Below are 25922 nucleotides of genomic sequence, written 5' to 3' on the forward strand. Positions count from 1 at the left end.
CTAGTGAGCCAGTAATATTTTGATAAAAACTTGCCAAACTTTCAAACAAGTGTCCAGATATGAAACTCTGCTGATAAATAGGTAGCTATTTGAAATGTTGGGACCTGCAAGTCCCAAAATAGGGAGACTGGCTGACAGATTGGACTTACATATACTAAGCCTAAGATGCCATTTTTAAGTATATTCACTTTTCTCCAAGGTATGGTGATAGAGTTGGTATATATACATTTGGTGGTGTGGGGGCTTATTCCCCCAAGTAAGGAGGTGCAGAGGAGGCTTCTCCCTTGCAAAAAGAAGTTTTAAGGAGAACATCAATCTTCAAGATTTGCTCTTCTGGTTTTTCAGCCTTTTTTTTTCCAGCATGTACACACTCAGCGTTTCAAGTGCTGCATTTCAATAGGAGCCTGATAAATATCAGAATCCCTCTTATTGCCTCCTCCAGCATTTAACAAATAGAATGTTCAAAGCAATTTACTTTACTTGTGGCCATGATAGCTGAGAACAGCAACTGGTGAACCTCTGTGACTGAAAACTTTTCTTTCAACTTCTTCAAAAGCTGTAATTTTCCTGTCAGAATGTCAACTGCTTATTTAAGAGAGGAGACTTCAACATGAGCCACTCAAGAAATAGTACTCAGGATTCTTGAGTTAAAAAAGACATCCAGTCACTAATGCCTAGTATGCTGGATATACTACTTAAAATGGACAAACTGAACACCAAAATAGAAGTTTTAAAGAAGATTCCAGAAAGAAGATGGAACATTTAGAAATTCTTATAAAACAACAAAATGCACAAATCAGTAGTATACAATAAGCTTTAAATGATCATGAAGGGAGAATACCTGAAGGTGAGTCTCAAATGGAATTTCTTTAAAAAAAATAACTGGCTTATAGATAAAGTTGGTGATTTAAAAAACAGAATGAGATGAAATAACATTAGAATTTATTGTATAGCTGAAAAGTATGATAGAGCAATATAATAAATGTCATAATAACATGGCTACATAAAACATTAAATATACCCAAAACTTTATCTTTTGGAATTTAAAGGGTGTACAGATCTCTGAGTGCACCATAGAAGAAGGAATGCTCGCCACCATGTTCAATTACAGTTCAGTGTATGTCTAGCTTAGAAAAAGATCAAAAACAGCATGGTCCATTCCACATATTAAAATAAGTGAACATGTAGTCAGATTTGATAATGATTATTCCAGTTAAGTAATGAGTAAAAGAAAATCCTGCTTACCACTGATCAAGGAACTTAAAAAGAACAATATTAAATCTGCTTGCTGTTTCCTGCAAATATCAAATTATTTCTTTCTGATAGAACTAACATATTTGACACACTGGAGGAGGCATTCACTTTTGTCAATAAAAGTAAAATCCTAAATAATACTGACAAAATAAATTGAAACAGTATATCCCTCAACAGAGTGAGCTGAATTCCTTGAAAACTACTTCTAAAATTAAAAAGCTTAAAAACAAGTTACCATTATTCTCTGATTGCAGCACTTTTATTTTCTCAAACAATGGATTTGCCCTTTAAGTAAAAGATTTGTAATGGACTACTAGACTTTACTCTTAAAATCATATTTAAGTATGTATTTATATTTTAAGCTAAACACTTTTCATGACAAGGAATATAAATGGTTAGTTTTACTGTTTTTACAGTGGAAGACGTTCATTTAACTAAACGTATGAATGTATTTATAAATGATAAATACTCCCTGTAAGAGAATGTCATTAAATTATAAGTAATAGAATTGGTAACTTTAAGACTATATAAGTTAAGGATTTAATTTGTTTAACTTTGCTTAGTATATGCATTGTTGGGCTAAGTGAATGTCAGATCTAAGTAATATGCTAATTAGAAGTATTAAAGCGCTGGTGTTTTTTTTTTTTTTGTTACTGTGTAACACGTTCCTTTCACAGGTCATTTATGAAGCAAGTAGCACTTAAAAAAGCTTGAAAACAAAAGAATGCCCCAATTTTATCAGCATGCTGGATTCCTGTATGCCTTGCTTCCCACCTTTATTTGTTCTGAAGAAAATGTAGGTCAAAATTCATCACTGATATAGGTGAAAGAAAGAAACTTTCTTTTTTTTCAAGTATATATGTGAGAAATCTGTTCAAAATAACATTCTTTTTTTTTCTTAGAAGTGAAGAATTGGTAAAAGAAAAGCTATACTAATGTTTTATATTGAGCTGTTGCTGACATATAATTTGCTTACATTTTGCTAAATGTTAATAGCTTACTCTGTAGTATTATTAACTCTGTACATATTAATGAAAAGAAGTAAAGTTAGATGTTTGTCAGTCTAAAAGAATTAAGAAGAATGAGAAACTTACAGATGAAATGACCAGCTACTGTGTGCCATTAGTTGTCATTTCCACATGCTGTAATCAAATTCTGTTGTCTGGATGTGAAGCTTAGATCAGAACAACAGTTCTCTATGGCTAAAACACACATCTAAATCAAACAAGCAACAATTCTTTGATATATAGTCAAGATTGCTTGCAATACTAGAATTAATAAGAATAAACATGTTCTGAATAATATGTATATGCATAGGGAATGAACTATCTATGTAAGATTAATAAAAGAGAAGTACCAGTAAGTTAAGAAATATAAAATACATACTGTAGTCTCTAACAGAGAGCTGATAATTAAATAACTATTTGATGGGACATTTAGAAATACAAGTTGTAGAATATTAGCAGGCAAACAAGACCGAAAAAATATATTTAAATAACAAACTGCTTATAGGAAAGATATGTATTACATGTATCTGCATATGGCAGAAATGTGAATGTCCAAGATCTCATATAATTAAATAGAAAAGCATATAAAATATTTGATGATATCTTGAAAGCTAAAATTTGAATCTTGGTTGTATGAACTTTGAAGCGTGTATATATTGCATTTTATTAGATTCACTAATACCAGCTGAAATAACTCATTTCATAAGTTAGAGCTGAAATGAGTATTATATTGCTGAATCAGTGCATCCATTTTGATAGAAAGTAAAGTAGAGTTTTCAAGATGTTTGAACCTGGGAAGGGAGAATGGGACTTGAATTAAGCACATTATACCTTTTGAATACAGTATATACTGCATTTTTTGACTCCACAGACATACAAGACATCATTTTCCACCTCAGTAATGTACATATTTTTATGAATTAGTTTAATAAGCTAATGGATTTTTAAATATCTTGATATTTATTATATTAAGGGTGTTACACAATTTTGAGATATAGATACGTGTATTTTTAAAATGAATTCACAGCTTTTGTTAGATCTATAAAATATGTGTATATCCTTTAGTATGATGAATATATATGTGCATTGATTTTTCATTTAGTATGATAAGATTACCTGTCGTCACCTGAAAGTTTACAAATATCTTTATCTCTTCAGGCCCTACTTTGTTCTATTTATATGTATAGAGATTTAGTTATAATAATGTTGCAAATTATTTAGTAATATTTAATTGATAATTTATGCTACTATTACATAAACATATATTGTACACTGTTGGATTATTTAATATTTGTGATTAACAGAAGAGGATTATTAAACATTTATGTAGTAATGGGGGAATAGTTTTAAATGGCAAAATATATAACTAAATGAATAGTCTCTTATTTTTAACTTGTGTATAATGTATTAATTATTGATAAGTCATGGTAGTTTTTGATGAATTTGTAGGTATTGGTAGGTAGAGAGATAGTATAGTAGTTTGTCTATTAGGCAAACTAGGAACTTTGGTAGTATAGTAGTTTGTCTATTCGATAGGCAAACTAGGAACTTTGGTATCCATGGTAGGTTGTACTTCATTAGAAATATATAGTTACAGTAGATAACCACCAAGCAAAACCACACAAAATGAAAAGGCCAGTGATGCGAAGACTCAATACACTTTATTAAAACAAAAAATCGTAATAACCTCTAACGCCTCGGCTAAACAAGCCTTTACAGAGTATGTATACAGTTACAGTTGTAGACTTGTTTTTATTTGTGAATTTTAGTAAATTAGTTTGTAGAAAGGAATAATTAAAAAATGTGGAATGTTAAGATAGTGTTGGAGGAATGCATTGCAGTCTTGTATACAGTTAATATGGTGGATAAATGTATCATATCTTTTAAAAGAAATCTTTTTAAATATACAGCATGAATAGTTTTACTATATTATCTATTAATGTAAATGGATTAAATAATGGCAAAAAAGGAAATGATTAATGAAAAAGTGAATATATTCTTGCAAGGGACTCACTTGTTATATAAATATATACAATATTTAAATAACTTAGGTTACAAAATGTTATCATCTATTTCTTTTAACAAAAAGAGGAGAGGAACTGCTCTGCTTTGAAGAAAATCTACTGTAATACCTAAGGTCATTGAATGCATTAAAGTTTCCAAAGAAATGTATGCATTTGTAATAAACATAATGGTAAACTCTATGCACTAGCTATTTTTTACTGGGTCCCTAGAAGAGATGCAAGAGTTGCTAAAGATCACTTAAATGTACTATAAATTCACTGGAAAGGTAGTTTAATTTTAGTAGGAAATTTTAACTACATATCTAGTATAGAACATACAAGTGAACAGAAGAAAGTTAAAATCCTGGCATCCGCTAAAGCACTAAACAGATGAATTAGTAATAATAAAAATAATTTAGTTGATTTAATTGTAAAAGCAGAAGATACGTCATTGTCTTTACTCATCATTATGCACATAGGATGACAACTAGAATTGATGGGATGTATGCCTCTACAGATTTAATTAATAAAGTGAATCATTTTAAAACTATTCCTTGTCCTTTATCTGATCATACTGCACTATTAATATATTAATGAATATAAGAACTTTTCAGAATATTTATAGAATCCCAGTATATATGATGAAATTAAAAGAATTTAAGAGTTATCTTAAGGCACAAATCAAGAATTTTTATCTTTGAAGGATGATGGTCAAGTTAGTAAAGTCATAGTATGGGACTCCTTAAAAATGTGCATTCAAGATGGAATGGGGAATATGAGCTAGTAATAAAATGAAAGCGTGGACTAAAGAGTTGTGAGAAATACAAGATGAAATACACAAACTGAGGTTTGAACAAATTGGATAATACTAAAGTCATTAAAAATGAATGACAAAATATCAAACAGTTGAAATGCATAAAGTGAAGATAGCTTTAGAAAAAATGGAAATGCAATGACTTAAAAAATCTACACAGATTATCTAATAGAAGTAAGATGTTAAAAGACAACAGTGAGATTCTATTATTAAATGCTCAACTTCTCTTTTTTTCTCTCTATTTACTGTCTCTGCTATGAATAAACAATACAGCATTTGAAATATTTTAAATTGACTGTTTCTCTCCACTAGAACAGTACCTTACTGTGGTAGTTTCACTTTCAAAAAAAACTTTTGTCCCACCCTGGAAAAGCTTGCTGCAGTCTCCAATTCACTGATGTCAAAGCCACCGAATGTAGTTTTCTGGCCATTTCCCTCCCCTAACTGGCATCACCACAACCATCCTAAAAATGCACCCATGCTGTGATGTCACAGCTCCCTGGTCCTTCCCCTACCCATACAGAAAGCAAAGGCTAGAAAAAGGAAACAGTACTTGAGTCAAGTTCCCTGCTGTAAGCTGTCAATCGCAGCAGATAACATCAGCTCAAATTACCCTTAGCACTTTGACAACTAGGGAAGTTAGGTGTGAAGGGGGATGGGAGATGAGTCAAAGTAGTAAAACTCAGGCTTCACAAAAGATTGCAATTTAGCCATTCTTAAAAAAGCAACAATAATAAGCAATTTGAAAGTCTGTTCTGTGGCATTTGCACTGTTTGTGTCTTAAGTAGTCATTGAACGGCATTACATTTTACTTGCAACTAACTGACTGAAAGACATCAGTGTATGCATGTAAAATCAAGGCAGCGAGAGGGGTTTTAGGAAGAAAGAGGCCTGTGTGATGTATTTTTTTTTTACAGACAAGCACTGCATAGGGATACATAGAGGCAGACTAAACAATCAAAATTACATCAAGATGCCAGATTCCATGTGGTCAGACTCAGAAATTATGTATAAAAATATTTAAAAACCTGTAAATAGTCCCAGAGTGGTGTTAAATGTAGGAAACACCAAACCATGATGAAATAAACATGTTTTTGAGTCTGTGGGTGCAGTTGTCCTTTAAGCAAAAAGGCAACTCAAGAATATCCAAAATTCTCACACTAATAAGCTTACTTCAGACATGGAGGAAATGCTTAATATTTTTAAAAAATCCATAAGGATCTTAATAAAGATAAAATAATTCTGATTATTACACAATTGACAAGTATTAAAAGAAAAATGTTACTAATAAACTTAATGACCAACAAATATCTCTGTTGAATAAGCCTAATAGAAGCTTTAAAAAGAGAAAAAAAATGGTAAAGCTCCAGGGTTAGATGGTTTAAGTATGGAATTATATAGTTTGCTTCTATTAAATATTTTAGAATTACTGAGTGATATTTTCAAGATAATTCGGAGTGACAAAATAATTCCCCCATAGAAATTTTCTGTAATCTCACCTATTCTTAAGGAAAGGATGTTAGTTTCCTCATATAAACCTATTTCATTATTAAATGTAGACTATAACATATTTATTTCCATCTTTGCTACAAGATTAAGAAATATAGTAGATAAATTAATAAAGCTCAAACAGGATTTATAGTCAATAGCTTGGCATATGATAATATAAAAAGGGTGGTAACTGTCTTAGATTTAGCAAAAGGAATGAATATATTGGGCGTAATTATATTAGATATTTTTTTCAAACACCGTTATTGAATTATCACTTATGACATAGGCAAATTTACATTCATATAAAAGTATTCAAACTATATTAACAAACATTATACTTCACATGTATTGCTATATATCATATAACCTAAGCAATATTACATAAATTATTCAGTTTTTGCTTTTTTGTTTAAAGAAACATCTTCATTAACTCATCAGTTACTACATAAGCAATCATACATTTATATAAATGAAAATAAAACACACCAACACAATCCTAGTCACAAGCATTTTACATCACAAAAACGAAGATTACATCACAAACCATACTGACACACTCCCAGTTGCAAACATTATACATAACTTATAATCTACCAAATATTTCTCACTCAAACATTACATAACTCATTTAAGTCCTGCTGCCTTTCAGGCCTCATTCCTCCTTTGATTGTATTATTCCCATAATTCCCATTTTTCCTATGTAGTTTGCTCCTACCCTTTTCTAAAGATCTCAGTTCCAGTTGTTTTATTTCTGTTACTATATTCACTACTTCCAGTATAGTTGGTTTAGATTTTGATTTCCATTTTTTAGTAACTGCTTTTTTGGCAGCCACAGCAAGGCCTTACCATGTCTAGGCAATTCCGATTCTGTATCATAACTCAGAAAAATCATCTCCCCTTCAGGCCAATCTGCCAACCCAGCATCTTCAACACTGCATCCTACAAAGAATCCTTAAAGTCTACCAACTCACCGCACTCCCAGAAAATATGTTCCCAGTTACCTCTTTCTTCCCCTTCACACATCCAATATTTACTGTCTAACTGAGGAAAATTTTTCTGGAGTCTGCTTGGGGTATAAAAATACCTATGTAAACATTTTCAGGCAAAAACCCTAAATCTTATAGATTTTGTTGCATATTTGGGAGACATGCATATATATGCCCATTTTTTTCTTTGTGAATTGCTTATCCAATCTCTCTTCCCAATCCTTTCTAACCTCCTCTGATTGATTCTTATAGTTATCCTACAGTATTTTATATGCTCTACTAATTATTCCTTTTTAATGGCAGTTTCTGTTCTAGATTATGTTTAGGACCCCCTATTTCTTTCTCTTTGCCTATACTCTGATATCAATCCCTAACAGGCAATCTCTAACCTGCAGTCCAAATAAATTCTTTGCATCTTCCCATTCTATCATGTTTCCCTCTCTAGTTATTTGCTCCCACAATCTTGATTCCTTTGACAGTTTTCTCCAGTAAGTTATGTCCTATTATCCTTGCCTGTTATCTGTGTCCCTAATTTCAGTCATCCTTATTGGCAGAATCTCTTTCTCCATTCCCTTGTTGGTTTAGTTCTTAGAATACTTTCTGCTACTTTACGGATATAACATTCTGCATGATTATTGTTCTCCTTAAAGGCCTGCATCCAAAATCCCAGTCTCTCCTTGTTTCTTGAGCTCTCCCCATGTTTCATCATCATTCCTTTCCACTTTGAATTATAGTTTTCTGGTTATTCTATGTATAGGAGTCTTAAATGTGTAGCTCTGAAATACCCCTTCAGATTGGGTAATCCCAATCTGCCCTGTTCTACTGGAAGAATCAGTTTATCCCACTTGACTCTTTCTATATTCCACTCCCAGAAAAAGTCCTTCATCTGTTTACTAATTGCTATCCACAACTTTTCCTCTGGTTGATAAAAATATGCCTGACCTTTGTATAAGACTAAAAACATTTCAACTACTTGTATCTTACTATCCAAATAACAAAGCTTCCATTTTCTTAGTTTTTGTATTATCTTTTGTTTAGCCTTTCCCATATATCCTTAGCTGCCACACTAGAATCTTTTTAAAACCATACTCCTAAATATTTCATTTTATCAATTTCCCCATAAATATGGGTATTCCTGAACCAGTTCATGTGTGGATACACAAGTTACCACTATTGCCTTTGTTTTACCTTCATTAATTTTGTATCCTGAAAAGATCTGAAATTGTCTCAAAATGTTCCACAACACTGTAATGTCTTTTTCTGGTTTGGTTAGGTACAAAATAATATCATCTGCAAATAAAGCTATATTTTCTTGACTACCATACCAATTATATCATTGAATTTCTGAGGCCCTTATATTCTTTGCCAATGGTTTTAAATATAATACAAATAATAAAGGGGAAAAAGGACCCCCCGTGCCTGGTTCCTCTGCTCAAGCAGGAAATGCAAATGCTTCCATTGCCCTACTCAAAGTCCCACCTTACTCTGTCAAATGCTTTCTCTGCATTGACCCAACAACAATGGTATTTTCTTACATTCTGCTTCCCTCTGGATCATCAATATTCTGTTAATGTTGTTAAATGTTTGTCTCCCCTCCACAAAGCCACACTGACCCATATCTATCAGTTGTGGCATTACTTTTGCCATTCTTTAGCTATTATAGACATGAGGACTTTATAATCATGGTTATATCAAAATGGGTCTATATGAAACTGGATCTGATAGATCCTTACCTTCTTTAGGTATTACAGCTACCACTGCTTTCTTCCGGAACAGTGGTACTTCTTCTCCTCTTAAGATACTGTTAAAGCCTTCTAGATCTTTATCAGTTTTTCCTTCCTAGCTTCCAAACTTCCACAAAAATAGCATCTCTTCCTGGGGACTTTCCTGTAGATTGGTTATACATCACCATTTTTATCTCATCTCCTCCAATTCTAACTGTTAGTAATTGAGTCTCATCTACCACTAACCTTGGCATATTTAATAATTCCTTAAACATTTCAATTTGTATCTTTTCTTGATTTCCATATTTTTCTGCTTTATACAGACTTTCATAAAATTTCCAAAATATTTATAGTACCTCTACAGGATCTCTTATCTTCCTTGTTATGCACTCCCTAAGCTTGGCAACAACCCTTTCTACTTTCTGTTGTCTGAACCATTGTGCTAAAATTTTTGTGCTCTGGAGTTATCAAAAACAATTGCTTAACAGCAATCTTTCTAAACTCATGCATATTACCTAGATAATCCCTTATTTTCTGTTTAACATTCTGCAATTTCTCCTCTTCTTCTTCTGTGTGATTCCTCCTATTCTGCAGTACTTTAACATTTGTCAGTCCCTCTAAATAATTCTTTTTACTTCCACTCTATTTTTAAACTCCACTTTAATTTTATCCCAGTCCCTGGCTATATTTTCAGTAGAGTTCTATCTTCTCTAATAAATCCTGAATAATTTTCACTATCCATTCCATAAATCCCTCTCTTTTCAACAGATTGGTGGGAAAGCACCAGTGTCTCATTTTTATTTTATTTTACATTTAACCGGGGATAGTCCAACTGGATATATGTCCATTTTTAGCGGAGGCCCAGGGAGAAAATCTCCAGTGACAAAAATATCATTACATATCACGCCACAGATAGCATAATAGAATATTTACAGAGAACATAGAGACAAACCATACAGATATTACATACAGAAATTTTTTTTTTTTACATTAAATCAATAAATGGACATTTTTAATAGTTTCTTAGGAACAGTTGTTCAGAGTAGATAAATCTGAAAGTTGCAGTACCAGATAGGTTACATAGCAGCTGTACACGATCTGGAGAAAAGATTAGCCAGGTTTGATACAATAGCATGTCCATTTTGATCCCAGGTATTCTTTGAGCTTAGTTTTGAACTGACTTAGAAAAGAGAGTGAGGTAATCTCAGGAGGTAGAAAGTTCCATGATTCATCCATTATGGAACTTTTAACTATTATTGGCACTTTTTCTGAAATAGTTATTGGATATGTATCAAAACTTTTAATTAAATGCAAGTTCTGTATAGTCTAGCCCAGTTTTTGCATCTTGGGGAGTAATATGTAAATTCACTCCAAACTTCTACTACTAAATTCACATCTTCCATTACAAATATTTTCATAACTTTCTTCAAAAATCTGTCCTCCTTTGTAATATTTTCCCTTCTGTGCCCCCCAGACACATCTTCACTGCTGCAAATCAAATTCCAGTCCCCATCTATAAGTACATTCCCTGCTGAAAGCTGATTATTTCTCCCAGAATTTTCTTAAGCTCCTTTATTGCAGTTTTAGGTGGAACGTACATACATGCCACTGTAATCCTCCTTCCTTGTCAGTAGCCACTTAGTACTACAAATCTACCATTATAATGTTTTTATCCTCTTCTATCAGTATTGTAGCTCCTCTTGCAATTAATATAAGTACTCCTCTTTTCCTTTGTCCTAGGTATTCTGCTGAACAACAGTCATGAAAACTTTTCTTTATCAAATTTACATGTTCAGTTCTTTCCAAATGTGTTTCCTGTACCATAGCTATTTGCACTCTACATTTTTAATACCGTTCACTACTCTTTCTTTTTGTATATATCTGTGAGACCATTAACATTTAAATATAATATAGAAAGTGTCATTATGTGACACAGTTATTATTCCCACCTTTTATGTGTAACAGCTTTCAGTTAAGTATCTAGTTCCAGCTTTTGTGTTACATGCATACATGAATGACTGGCAGGCTGATTTTTTATACAGTTGTTTCTTGTCATATCCATTTGAGCCTACATCACATCTTGCAAAACTTTTTGTCTTATTGAAAACCTCAAACAAAAAATAAATACAACTCCAATACACCCCTAAAACCTATAAACTTAATACACATAGCCCACAAAAGTATGTATATCTCAAATATTGACGTTTTACCCTCTTAATAGGAACAATTGTCCCAAACTGACAGTCACACTCAGAGACTTAGGTTAACATAAAAGGAAGGTTATCCATGTTAAGACGCATGGTACAGCTTGTGCTTCTACTAAGTGCTGTCTGGTTTTGTCTCATATTTATTGTTCTCCTCAGATTGGGAAAACACTTGAATGCTTTCAGAAAATATTATCTCCTAGGCATTGAAAGAAAGAAGTATTCTGTTTTTATTAATCTTTATCAGATTGTCTCCATGGCTACATAAGAACCAGTTACAGAGTTGCTTCTACAAGCATTTTTTTGATAGAAGAAAGCTTTATTATATTCAATGTTCCTATTTATTTGCTTTCTCTTAAAATACAACCAAGACCATAATCCAGTCATTCCCATATGCAATAATAAGAAAAAGCACATCAATTTTTCTTGCATCATTCTCTTCTGACCAGACTTTTAATCTTTTTTTTAAATTGCAGTGGCTATATTTCTTAAAACTGAACAAGGAGAAATAGAAAAATTTGGAAATAGCAGGGGCACCTGTTTACTTTAGTAGCCCAGTACACTTGAAAATAGCTGAGAAAACCGTACTTTATAGCATGCAGATTATATCATGTACTATAAAAATACTACTGTTAAGAACAAAATCTTGTTTTACTTACTGTTAACTCTCTCACTCCTCTTCCTCTCTCCTAAGTGTTCTTCCAAACATTAATGACATAAAGTTGGGCATGTGCTTTAGAGTCCCCTACACAAGTATAACAAAGACAAGAAAGTCTAATATTTTCAGGTTTTCTTGTTCTGTCATGTTTCACAAATATAATTAATGCTTTGCAATCAAGCATTTGTTTGTCAATTTCTGAGTTGCTGGTTTTGTTCCTGTTTATCTCCATCTCCCAAATCCAGTCTCTGCTTTATTTCCAACATGCTCTCAATTCTTCTAGTCAACTCTTGTGGTGGGGGGTGGTTCTGTGTCTCAAGCATTTTCTATTGAAACATTGGAAAAACGTTTGACTGGCACAGTTTTCTCTGTGGTCTTTATTACCAGAAAAACAAGTAGCATCTCCTTCTGTTTCACAGCTCACTTTTTGTTGGACAAATGTTTGCATTTCCTCCTTACATATTCTACATCAAAAAATTATTTTGTCCCTTCAGGAAAGAATATTCTATAGACAGCTGGGTACAGCAGTTGGAATCTCATGCCATCTTCTTGACATTCCCTAACTAGTGGAATAAATTTACTCTTTTGCCTGGTGTACAGTGAATTAAGTAATAACCGACAAAGTGGTGTGGTATATTGAAGATTTACCCATGGTTGGTGTGGTTTAATCATGAGGGCGAAGCCCGAGTGATTAAATAAAGCCAACTGTGGGTAAATCTTCAATATACCACAACCACAGAATCAGTTATTGCTATTATACAATGACATTATTTAAGAAAAAAAAATACTTTTCTTAAATAATGTCTTTGTATAATGGCGCATTACTGTTCTTCCACTGGTTGTGGTACACTGCTTCCTTGTTTTGATGTACTGAGCATGCATATGAGACTTGCATCCCATGCATACCCAGTACATCAATGCTTTGAAATTGAAGCAACAGAAAAAAGAAAGTCTCCATTGCTCCGTTTTTTCTTTTTTTTTTTTATTTGTTAAAAAAATGTTTTGAGCATTTTATACCAATGGAAAAAGGTCCAGGTGACCTTTTTCCATTGGTATATTGTGGGATTTACAATGCGCACGCTGGTCAATCAGCATGCAGTTTTTGGAATATTAATGGGGGGGGGTCATTGTATAATAATCATTTTCCACAAACACGCTGTCTCCCACTTTTAGTACTTTGTCCTTCTAACACAGTTTTATCATAATGAACTACCTCTGCTGGTAGGATTGCATCTAACAACTCCTGCTGTGGAATACCAGTCCATTTACTTACTTGTGATTTCATAAAATGAATACAATCTGTTCCTTCCAGCTTCTCTGCCACAGTAGAAAATCTCATTCTATTTTTTGAAATATCTCTTCTTGAGCAGTCTCCTATTCAGCCAGCCTTTTCTTCATTTTGACCTCAGATTTGTGTAGTTTTATCACATCATCTGAATATCTGTTTAAAACTTCTTCTATTTTTCCAGCCATTTATTTCAGTTGATATACTCCATCAGTGTTTCATTTAATCAGCTCTGAGTACATTTGACTTATTTGTTTCCATAGGTTACTGGAGTCATGAATTGTACCAAAGCTGCAGCTTGCACTGCTTTTTGCTGAACAGCTGCAGAATTCTTCCCAGTCAGTGTTTTTTCATCTCTTTTTGTCATTGATTTTCTTTCAGGTTCTCTGAATTTCTTTTTTGCTCATATCTAGGCAGTGCACTTACTAGCCAGTTACTGAAATTGCCCAAAAAGAAGAATTTACTGTCTCTCTCTTCAGAGTTTCTGTTTTCACATTGGGAGATCTGAAATTAAGCTCTTACTCAATGTGCAGCCATCTTGGAAGTCCCGAGTGATGATCCTTCTTGAGATACAAGAAAGTACTGAAGAAAGCTTCACTCTAATTGCTGATTGCTCTCCTTGGGTTTAGCCAATAAGCAGTCACAGTGAAGGAGTTGGAGGGGAATCTTTTTGAATTTGGACAGTTGTTTCATAGGCAGGAAACAACCCGTATAACCTACTACTGCAGCAGTGGGAATGATGAACATCACTTTATAAACTCTGTGATTATCTGGTAATGTTCTACGGTCTCACTGTCTTCAACACTGTGATGTGTATAGATGCCATCAATATCCTGCTTGATAATAACAATGGAATAACTGAGGCCAATGTCATACAACATGGTCTAACCCAGGTCAGGGCTATCTTACAGACTAACCACCTGAGGCGGCATAGAATATCTACAAAGATGAAGACCCTCCTCCATTTAGCAGAATTATATCTGACAAGAGGAGATCTTCTTGGCCATGCCACCTCAGTTAATTCTGGGACTCCTGCATGAAAGTCTGCCAAGAACAAATCTATAAGAGGATATCAGCTTCCCCATCTGAGGATTTCCCTGGCTTGTACAATGCTTTTTCCTGTACTGCGAGGGGACAAAATGCCTAAACCCCCTACTTGGTCATGCTAGGTCACCTGGAATTACTTCTGACTTTCTTGTCTGAATTTTGAAGTGAAATATGAAATTAGAGGAATGGAAGAAAGTTTGCAGAAATTTTCCATGCCATGGAAGAGTGTACACAACTGTTGAAAACTTAAATAAAATAAAAGTAAAATATTCCATGTCATGGAAGGGTATGTGCATCTGGAGTTAACAACCAATGATATTACAGAGATTAGAGTGAAAAAATATACAACTGAAACCAGCAAACATATTTTCACTGTGTCAAAATTTAAATAACCACCCAGGGTAACAATCAAAGCATAAACCTATTAATTTATTAAACACAATAACATAAAGAACACTACAAAATGAAATAAAATAAAATTAATGCAAAATTAACTAGAGCATTTTCATCCTTTATACTAAGACTTCATCAGAACAAGTGCACCCACTTCCTTCCTGTGCTTACATCATATCTTTTCAAATGACAGCAATCATCTTTGATGTACAGTCTTTTAATATCCAATTACAGCCAATATTTATTAATAATATGAGTAGTCTCAATAATAAACTCTATCTAAAAATAAAAAAACAATAAATATATTAAACAGTTAAAAAAGTCTAGCTGCTCTGAGCTTTAATATAGGTGCAATAGATACAGTATCTTTCAGGCCTGGTGTCTTACTGGCATTAGCTGCCAGTAAAGTTCCTTGTATTTTATCTTACTCTACCATAGATCCCCTCAGGGATCTTTAACTACTTCTTATATCATGAAAAATTTACAGTCCTCATTTACACATTCTTTTTGTGTTTATATACAGCATTAGGATAATCCTTTCTTTTAATATCATAAAAGTGTTCATATACTCTTTTCCTTAATGTATGCTCTGTTTTACCTATATAGAATGCAGGGCACTCTGTACATAAGGCAATACCCTTACTGAGGATATAGAATACTATATCACATGAAAATCATTTAAAAAAATCAGTTTGTTATTTCTCTTTTCTTATCATTCCCTCTTCCCACCCATTTTCCTATTTGGGTGGCATGATGGCCAGGGAATCTTCTTGGGCCAGGCTTATATAGGCTCCAGGGCTGTTAGTCTAGTACACACCTATGAACCTATGTTACAGTTGCAGTGCTAATTATGACTATATTATATAACTACTCACTGCCTAGTTGGAGTTGATAGTGGATACGTAGTTTATACTTTCTGAAATATCTTTCATAGTCTGCCTTCTTCTGTAAGTAAAAGTAATAGGTTCAGAGAAGATGACATGGAGATCTGAAATTTTTGACAACATATTACAGTTATTTTTTAATTAAATTCTTAATGTTATGTGTACCTGAGTTGTAATTTATAACATATGCATCCTTATAACTAAATGGTCTTGTGTGCATGTTAATATTTCTGTTAGACTTTATCTCCCTCATTTACCACAGTTGAATATATAGACTTATCCCCATTCCTAAAATGGGTGAATATTTTTCTTATCTTCCTAATATTTCATTAATCAATTTAATAGGGTACATTCTCTCCATGGACATATTTCTAACCTTATCATTTTTTTTAAGAAAATCTTTATGCTCAGACACCATATGTGCTGCCCTGATGAGTTGGCCCTTTACTATGCCTTTCTTTTGAAAGATAAATGTTCACTTATAAAGTATAAATATGAAATAGAAAAAAAATATTTCTGATATACAATAGATTTAAATGTCTTATTGTGGTCTAATTTATGTATGGTGACATCCAAATAATTGATCAAATCATATGGAATATTGTGTATAAAATTTAAAAATGTGGTGTGCTCTATATATTCAAGAAATTCTGTCAATAAGTTCTTACTTTCTATCCAAATTATGCATATATCATCAAGGTTTATTCATAAAAATTCCAATATTTAGCATATGGTGAGTTAAAAATATACAAAATAACATGCTGGACTTGTAGAAATGCTATTTTAATAAAACAAAGCTTTCGGGAACACAAATCCCTTCATCAGTGTATAAAATGCAAAAACTTCCATTTAAATACTAAAACAAACAAAATCACATGTTATAAGCCCCCAATAAGAATACAGACAATGAAAAACAATGAACACACATCAAAAGGCAATTAGTACAAAGGTAAAGTGCACTTAATAGCTTACTTAAGAGACATTTGTTTTAACCTCAAAACTGGTTTTAATGTAACCGTTGTGTTTAAACCAGGAAAAGAATCTGAATTCAAATGCAAGATCCATTCATACTCCATCAGTTCTAATTTGTTGTTGTTATAATCACCTCCTCTTATATTTTTTACCAAGACATGTTGTGCAGGGCGTCTATGTCAGCTAAGGAATGCTGCTGATTGCAATACTAAGAATGTAGTGTATGTAGCTCACTGCACAACATGCTTCCATTTCTCTGTTGGCAAAACTAACCATCACCTTAGGGAACGGATAAGGGATCACCTTTACTGCAATAGACAAGGGCAACTGTATAGTGCTTTGGCTAAGCATACACTGGACAAGGGGGGTGACCATATATTTTTGTTTCAGGTTTTACACATTCAGAATGTCAGCAATAGGATGGGGGACATAGTCAATACTACTGAAAATATGGAAGTAAAATGGAGTTTGCATTTAGGAGCACATAGAGGTTTGGGTTTGAATAACAGTGTTCCATTGAAGCCAGTGCTAAAATCTACAAGGTTAAAATAAAATAAAAAATAATAACACTATTTTAACAAGAGAAGACTACATAAACACATGCAGGGCTTTGGGTCAATATGACAGTATTTATTGAGCTGCTTCTAGTATAGATATCATTAAAGACAAGCATTTGTTGAGATATATGTATTAAAGCATATGTATTTACTAGGTGGACATGTGCATTTATTAGGCAGAATATATGTATTCATTAAGTTGTTGAGTGTGTACTGCTTATACTTTTAAATGCTTATATCTATGCACATAAGTAGTTACTAAATGGGGAACATGAGTACGTGTATTTATTCATTGACTTTTTATGTATTTTATTTATATTTATCCACGTTCTTGTCTTTACATTTTGTGCCTGTGGTTTTTAAACAGAGTTTTTCTGACTTCAGCAATTAAATAAGGGCAAAACATAACCATAGTAATTGCAGAAGTTTAAAAACACCAAAGCTCCAGAAACCGGATGTAAAAACCACACGGAGTTTAATGTTTAAAAGCAGTCACTAAAAGTTCAGTGAAAAGGTACACCAATACCCAAAACGAAGTCACAGACAAGTATAAATATAGTATCCAAAACAGGTAAAAGCACACTGTCCCGACTCCAATATACAGAGTAGCCATACGAAAACTAGAATCCAGTATGTTAAGCGCTTTTCGTTCGGTTTATACCCGAACTTCCTCAGACAACCTTCTTCAGTAACAATTAAACTTAAGTAGTTAATTCCTTCAATCCTATCCTATCAGGAAGAAGCTCAAATCAACCCATTTTCCAATAAAGTCTTAAAGTTTAAAAAAATATCTAGTGCAATCATTAAGTCACGTTACTTTAGTTTACGTGCCATATGTTCAAACGTTAAGTATTCAATTATTATAAGTGGCTAGTACCCTTACTTGATGGTTAAACAAAACAGTTTTCTAATTTTTGACAAAAATTACTGTAAAACAAAAAATAAAAAATGTAAAATATAACATAAACCTAATTCAGTCTTTCATACTAAATGTAGTTATACCATCCATAAAAATACAACAGAAAAGTATGTATAAAGTAAAAATAGATAAATGAAAATGTTAAAATGAGTTAAAATATATCCACTCCCATAAAGGTAATAAGTGATTCCACCTAATGTTTTAACTTAGTATTTAACATAAGCACTTTTAACCTAGCAAGCAGTAGACTACTGCTACCCCTAAGTAACTCAAAAAGTGTAAAAAATACAAAAAATACAAGAAATACGAAGTAGGACCTAATACTACTCTTGAACTTCAATTTTTAATATTACTTGTATTATACTACCTATATAAACTTCTTAGTTTTAAAATACATGCAGTACTGCAAGATTCATTTAACCCAGGTTCTACATATGCGTTTAGTCTTAGTTGCCAGTTGAGTTCGTTCCTCTCCAGTAGGAGTTTCACTAGACTGTCATTGACCCCACACCTATTTTCTGTGTTCTGCGTGACCTGTGATATAATCCTAATTTTTTTTTTTCAAAAAACTTTTTATTGAATTTTCAGACATTGAAATAAAAATACAACAACAGAATTAAAATACATATTGAAAGAAAAAAAATGAAATATTAGGAGATGTATATGATCACACAATTTTGTATGATAAATGTTTATATCTCAATGCAGTCTGAGAACATACAATAACTATCTACAACTTATACTAATGTTAACCTAAGAATACTTCAAAATGGATATAGATCTAAAATTAAACAGGTATATAGATATAAGGAAAACTGAGGTCTATGAATTCCACAAGGAGAGTAACCAACTATACACTATAAATAATATGTAACACCTTTTCTATAGCTTTATTAATTTGTGCCGACTTCTTGGGACTTCTCACTATCATTTTCTGCACACTAATATATGTGCAGGCTAGAGTTTTGAAATTATTCCAATTCAATTTGGTACGGTCTAGCCAATTTTGGGTGATATAAAGTTTTATAAGTGAACATATGTATATTAGTACTTGTGAATCCAATTTGGAAAGATATATATTTGGTATGTGTAGTAATGCAGTCTCCCATGATAGGGTGGATTTATGATAACCCATTTTCTGTAAACGGACTTTTAGAGAAGTCCAAAGTTTATGTGAGTGATAACAAGACCAAAAAATATGTAGAAGATCTGCGTTAGGATGAGAACAACAAGAGCATGAGGCCGATTTATTAGCGTCAAATTTGTTAAGTTTAGAAGGAGTGACATATGCATTATTATTAATCATTAGTTGAGTGTAAAAGAGTTTTTTAAAAGGCGAGTATTCTAGTGTATTTTTAATAGCTGAGAGTTTCTGATCTATAGATATATGAGGATTGTGTTTGTCCCAATAATTGGAAAAAAGACATAGTGTATTATGAATTATCTGATTTATAAGATTATAAGATTTAGATAACATTTTCTCTGGAAGCGTAAGAACTTGTATGACCGCTTTATAATTAATGATATCTGTGTTGTCTACTGCGGTGTATGGGAACTTAGCGTTGACAATATCTCTCATTTGACGTAAAATGGTTAAGTAATTAGTGTTGACCTTAAGTATTTTACGTATATTTGTGAGAGTTTCATTTTTGTATTGTATCAGATCCCAAACGGTGAAATCTTTGATCAGGGGAAAGTTTGAAAGATTAAAAGAAATATTATCTAAATTAATATTAGGATTTAAATGGATAGGTTGCATTAATTGAAATATATTTTCTAAATTGACAAGTTTTACCAGTTCTTGAAAAGCAAAAATTTTTTGTTTTAAAGAGTTTGAAATTTTTAGCTTATTCATGACATCTAAAGAAAGAAAAGGAAGAGCTAATGGATTAATCTTTTAGTTAAAATGTGTTGATACCACAATTTTGTCCAGATAGGATATTGATTATACTTCTCAGTATCTATATTCAAAATAGATAATAGTTTATTGGCCGAGATGATCAAATAATAAAGATGAAAATTGAAGACCAAGTCCTCCCTTATTTTTAGGAGAGATTAATTTACTGTAAGAAATTCTCACTGATTTGGGAAACCATAAAAAACTAGCCAGAACTTTATTAATTTTTAAGAAAAAAGATTTTGGAATCAACTGATCCACAGCATTAAATTGAAATAGCAATCTGGGGAGAATGTTCATTTATTATTGCTGTTTTTGATAGAAGTGATAAATTAAGCAATTTCCATCTATTTAAATCAAGTATAATAGACAACCATATTTTAGCTAGATTATTTTGAAAAGTGGAGAGACCATTATGATTTATAAGAATCCCCAAATATTTAAAGCTCTAAACTATCTGGAAAGTGGAGTCTGGAAACAAATATGATTTGTGAGCAAGTGGATTTATGGGGAGAATCTGTGTTTTTTGAATGTTAATCTGATATCCCGAGACCTCAGAGAATCTTTCAATAGAACCAATTAGTTTTAAAAGGTCAGAGCAAGGTGTTTGAAAATATATTACAAGATCATCTGCAAAAGCCGACAAACAAATTTTAGTGTTAAGAATTCTAGGAATCTTGTGAAAAGTATTTTGAGTTATATATAATAATAAAGGCTGTAGATATAGATTAAATAAAAAAGGAGATAGTGGGCATCCTTGCTTTGTGCCATTAATGATCTTTATGCTTTTGGAAACTTTCTTATTAATATAGAGAAAGGTATGAGAATTTTTATATAAAATTTTAATAGAGTCTATATAAGAAGATGGTATATTGAAGCAAGACATAATGTGAAAAAGAAAATCCCAGTTGACTCTATCAAAGGCCTTAGCAGCATCAAGGGTCAGTGCATACAATGGGTTTGAATCTTTTTTAGTAAAGTATATAAGAGAATCTATTGTCAAGGTATTATCCCATGAATGTCTATGTGACAAAGCCCGCCTGCTCCGAAGAGATCAAGAATGGTAAGACTTTTTTTAGTCTAAAAGCAAGTAAGGAAGCTAGAATTTTGATATCAATGTTGATCAGAGAAATAGGTCTATAATTATTAGGATCAGTTTTTTCTTTATCCCTTTTCAATATTAAAATGGTTTTTGAGGTGTTCCAATATAGGTTGGATATACCATAAATCATTATATAATTAAAAATTTCAAAAAGAAGGGGTGAAAGCTCAGATGAGTAAGTTTTAAAGAATTCAGGTGTAAAGCCATCTGGTCCCGGGGATTTACTAGTCTTAAGTCTGCTAATGGCTTCCAATATTTCTTTAATAGTCAACGGAGCAGAAATTGTATTCTTTTGTTGATCGTTTAACCTAGGAAATTTAATAGAGGACGCAAAGTTCACTATATGTTGTTTACTCCTAGATTTGTTGTCCTTTGAATATATCTCTGAGAACAATGATGTAAAGAGCTGCATAATTTCCAAATCAGTATTATAAAACTTGTTGTTATGTTTTAGTGACGAAATTCTAGGGAGGGATTGATTACCTTTAATTATTCTGGCTAGCACTTTAGAGGGAACCTGTGCCCATTCAGAGTATGTAGCCAAGAACCTTTGCTCTGATATGGTAAGGTTATGTTGATGTAGAAGCAGTAATTCTTTTTGGGAGTTTAACAATAGATCATATGCAGAGGAATTAGGACACATTCTGTATTGATTTTCCAACATCTGAATTTTTGTTTTTAACTGTAATTCTTTGTTTCTATATTGTTTTTTAAGATATGATGCTTTGTTAATTAATATACCTCTAAGGGTTGCCTTACATGCAGCCCATTGTATATCTAAAGGAATATCTGATTTACCTAGATTAATATATGTTTCTTTCAATATTTCAGTTATTGATTTATGTGTATCTTCATTTGTAAGTAAGTTATTGTTGAGTGTCCAACTATTGTATACATATGTATCTAATGTATTTAAAGCCAAGCTAATTCCAAGAGATATTCTAGAATGGTCCGAAAGAAATCTGGGTTCAAGAGAATAGCTAATTTTCCTATGAGTAAGGAAGTTGGAAATAAGAAAAAAATCTAATCTTGACCATGACTTGTAACATTTTGAGTAGTATGTGAAAATGTCTTTTTTATCATATTGTGTTATGAGAGAGATAGGATCTATGAGGTTGAGATCTATTATTATTTCTTCCAGAGCAATAGAAGCTTGGAAATTGTACGAGGAGGATTTACTAGTACGATCAGTGTCTGGATTAATGATAGCATTCCAATCCCCCCCTAGAATAAAATAATGGTCTTTAAAAGAGGAGAGAATATTATAAATTTGTATAAAGAAGACATGTTGTTGATCACAAGGGCCATAAAGATTAAAAAATATAATTGGTTTATCAATATTGTGGAAACAGGAGATAATGTAACACCACCTTCCATCCACGTCATATTTCATATCAGAAATAGTTCCCTGAAAATTATTTTTAATTATAATGGCCACTCCACTTGAATTTGTACTGTTACCAGCTGCTACTATCATCTTAATCCATTTCTTGTTTGTTTCTTTATCGAAATCTTCTCTATTTAAGTGGGTCTCTTGCAAGAAACATATATTTGCCTGTGACTTAAATAGAAGATGAAATAGTAGGGATCTCTTATTTTTATTTTGTAATCCTCTCACATTCCATGAGTCAATACTTAAGGTCATATAGTTAAATAAAAATAAATATATAACATATACCTAAGGTTTGGCAGAATGTATTTATAACTATAAACCTCAGTTCTTTGCCTTTATTATAGTGTATCTTGATGTCTCCCAAGAAAATTATTTTAAAGACCCTGTTATATTCCTTCCCAAATACCCCGGTGCCTAGCCACCCACCCCCTACTAGAGAAGAAAAATATAGGTGAATCAAATAAGTGATTTTGGTTAACACTATCAATTTCAATTGCATCAAGTTAGCATAAAAAACTTTATATAAAAACCTAACTAAACAAAAACACATTTTTATAATATCAAACATATTTACATAACTAACTAAATTCAAGATGTCCAACATATTTAATCCCTACTCACGTATTTAGTATACGGGCTCTAATTTTAGGTAAAATATACAACAGTTGAAAGAAATTCCTCAACAACACATTCTAAATATTAATATGGACCAAATTTATATAAATTACCATGTATGGAAAATATACGGAAGATAGATTTAACATTATCCCATACATATGATACCTTCAGGAAAAACTAATATAGATTGTATTAAGTGTGGGTAATGTTTTGATTGAGTAAGAAATATTTTATATATAGCAATTAGATGAGTAAATTAAGCAAATAATCATACAGTAAGATACGTTGTGTTGCGCTATAATGATATTGTGGATGACTATGACAGTAAAATCAGCTCATAGCATAAACATATGAAGTATGGTTCTAAAACCAGACATGCCTGTACCATAATAATAGCATTTCAACTATCAGTCCTAAAATAAATAAATAAGTCAAACAAAAAAAATATAAAAAACTGTAATACTATGAATAATATATTGAAGAGATATTTCCTAATTTGAAAAGAGCAGTATCCAGAAACTTAAACAGATAAAAATAAGCAGTCTCCCTCCATAGCCAGAAATTTAAAAGCTTAAAACTGCTGAGCTATCAACCACATTAGGAATGTATTTGCATCGGTATTTTAACATCATAAGCAAACATGCTTTTCTAGTACACATCTAAAAAATATAAAAAAAATTACTAGAGTCTTACACAATAATTTCTACTTGTCTTGTTGCATGCTACATGTATTTTGCCAATTGCATTTTACTTGCATTCTATTCAAACACAAATGACATGTCACTGGAAGCATTCTACAAGTACCACCCATGCATGCATCTTCTGCAATAATTAAGTTTCAAAACAGATACAGCATACATTTCCATGACTTTTTGTTTGTGCTGAAATGCAACAAGTTAATCATTTGGGGGAATGTGTCATATGCAATATATCTTACTTACTGAGATAGGTATAACAGGTTAATTTTTAAACTAGCACAAAATATACACTACAGTTCTCCTGCATGCATACATAAATTATTCAAACAAAATATTTAAATCTGAATAGGAAGACGAAATTATTGTACTGTACATGTATATGCATCTATATCATGTTTCTATTATATCACAGAACCCAACATATAAATGTTAATCAATTTATCTATATATTCAAATGTGAAAAATCAATTTACCTAAATTACCCTTATGTTACTTCCTTATTATGCACATTGTATATGAAGAAACAGATTATTTTACCACTTATGAAAAAACAGTTCATATTTACTTGAAGGTAACCTGTTTATATACATTAAATAAAATTTGTACCTTGAAAATAAATGTAACAGAGCTGTTTCTGGACCTGTGTAGGCTAATTCCATCAGTTCTTCCATACAAGCGTGTCCATACTAAAACGGGAAAGTATGCTGTTAACAGCAGATTACCAGAGCGAAGCGTGCCTTCTTAAATGAAGCATTAGACCACTGTGTAAGCCCAAATACCAGATAAAGCAAAAAAAAAAAACAAAAAAACATATAATTTAATATATTTGAGCTTGGAAACGTTTCATTCAGTAGCCTGTAGTGAAACGGCACTAGCGAGTGTCCTCTGCGAGTGATGACATCACTGCTGGGCTCCGTAGCTTCCTAGAAGGTGCGTGGCAAAGTGAAACAACAGCTGATGGGGAAAGCAAAAGATTTACACTCTGCACAGGCTCAAGAGTCATAAAAACTCCCTCCAAAACACTTGTAGCTTAAATAAGGTATTATAATTGTTTAAACTAAAAAACAAGAAACAAGAACATGTATACTAAATCGCAAAGCCTGTAAGAATCTACAAGGCTTGTTTAAATACAAAAACTGACTTCATATTCCTGTAGGAAAATTTTGTTCACATTGAAATCAGTATCATTTTTCCTTTTTTGTTTTAGCCCCTTGTTTACAAAGGAAAAGAAGAAAAAAAAGAATATACTGTACCTATATAAATATTGTGCACACTCTTGACAAGAATAATTTGAAAAATAGATGACACATTCTGTCTACAGAAACATATCATTTTCATAAGAATAACCACACATTTGTATCCAGCAGATAAATAAAAGTTAGGAAACTGATTCCGGAAGCCTTTTAAATACTTTAAGAAAAATATCTTTTGCTCCCTTTGGATCAGAACACATAAATCTTTTTTCATTAAATGTAAAAGACAAGGTATTTGGATAAGACATACGAAATCTTATCCCTCTTTTATCAAATCTGCACAATAGGGGGAAAGTTTTTGTCTATTTAGTTTTATATGAGAAGGAAAATCCTGTGAGAATGATAATTTGTGAGATCTCCATAGAAACTGTTTTTTTACTTTTAGCTGCTTGCAGAATTTGAAAAGTGTCTTGGAAATTTAATAATTTAGTATATATAATCCTTGGTGAAGAAATATCTTGACTTGCACGTAAAGCTCTGTGTGCTCTCTCTACAATTATATTTTTTGAGGATGTTTCACAGTTTAACAGTGCTTCAAAGATGCTCTTAGTCACAGATAACAGATCTTTGTTATCATAAGTTTCTGGTAAACCACGAATAATAATGTTGTTTCTGCGACTTCTGGCTTCTAAATCAATCAATTTGGCTTGCATTTCAGAAATAGCTTTATCTTTAGACTTTAAATCACTTTCCAATGAGTCTATTTTTATCTCTAGAGCTGAGTTTCTATTTGCAATAGTGTCCATTCTGTCATTTATTTGCT

Source organism: Protopterus annectens, chromosome 12.part0 (genome assembly GCF_019279795.1).
Source record: "Protopterus annectens isolate FY-2018-M chromosome 12.part0, PAN1.0, whole genome shotgun sequence".
In the NCBI taxonomy this organism is placed as follows: Eukaryota; Metazoa; Chordata; order Ceratodontiformes; family Protopteridae; genus Protopterus; species Protopterus annectens.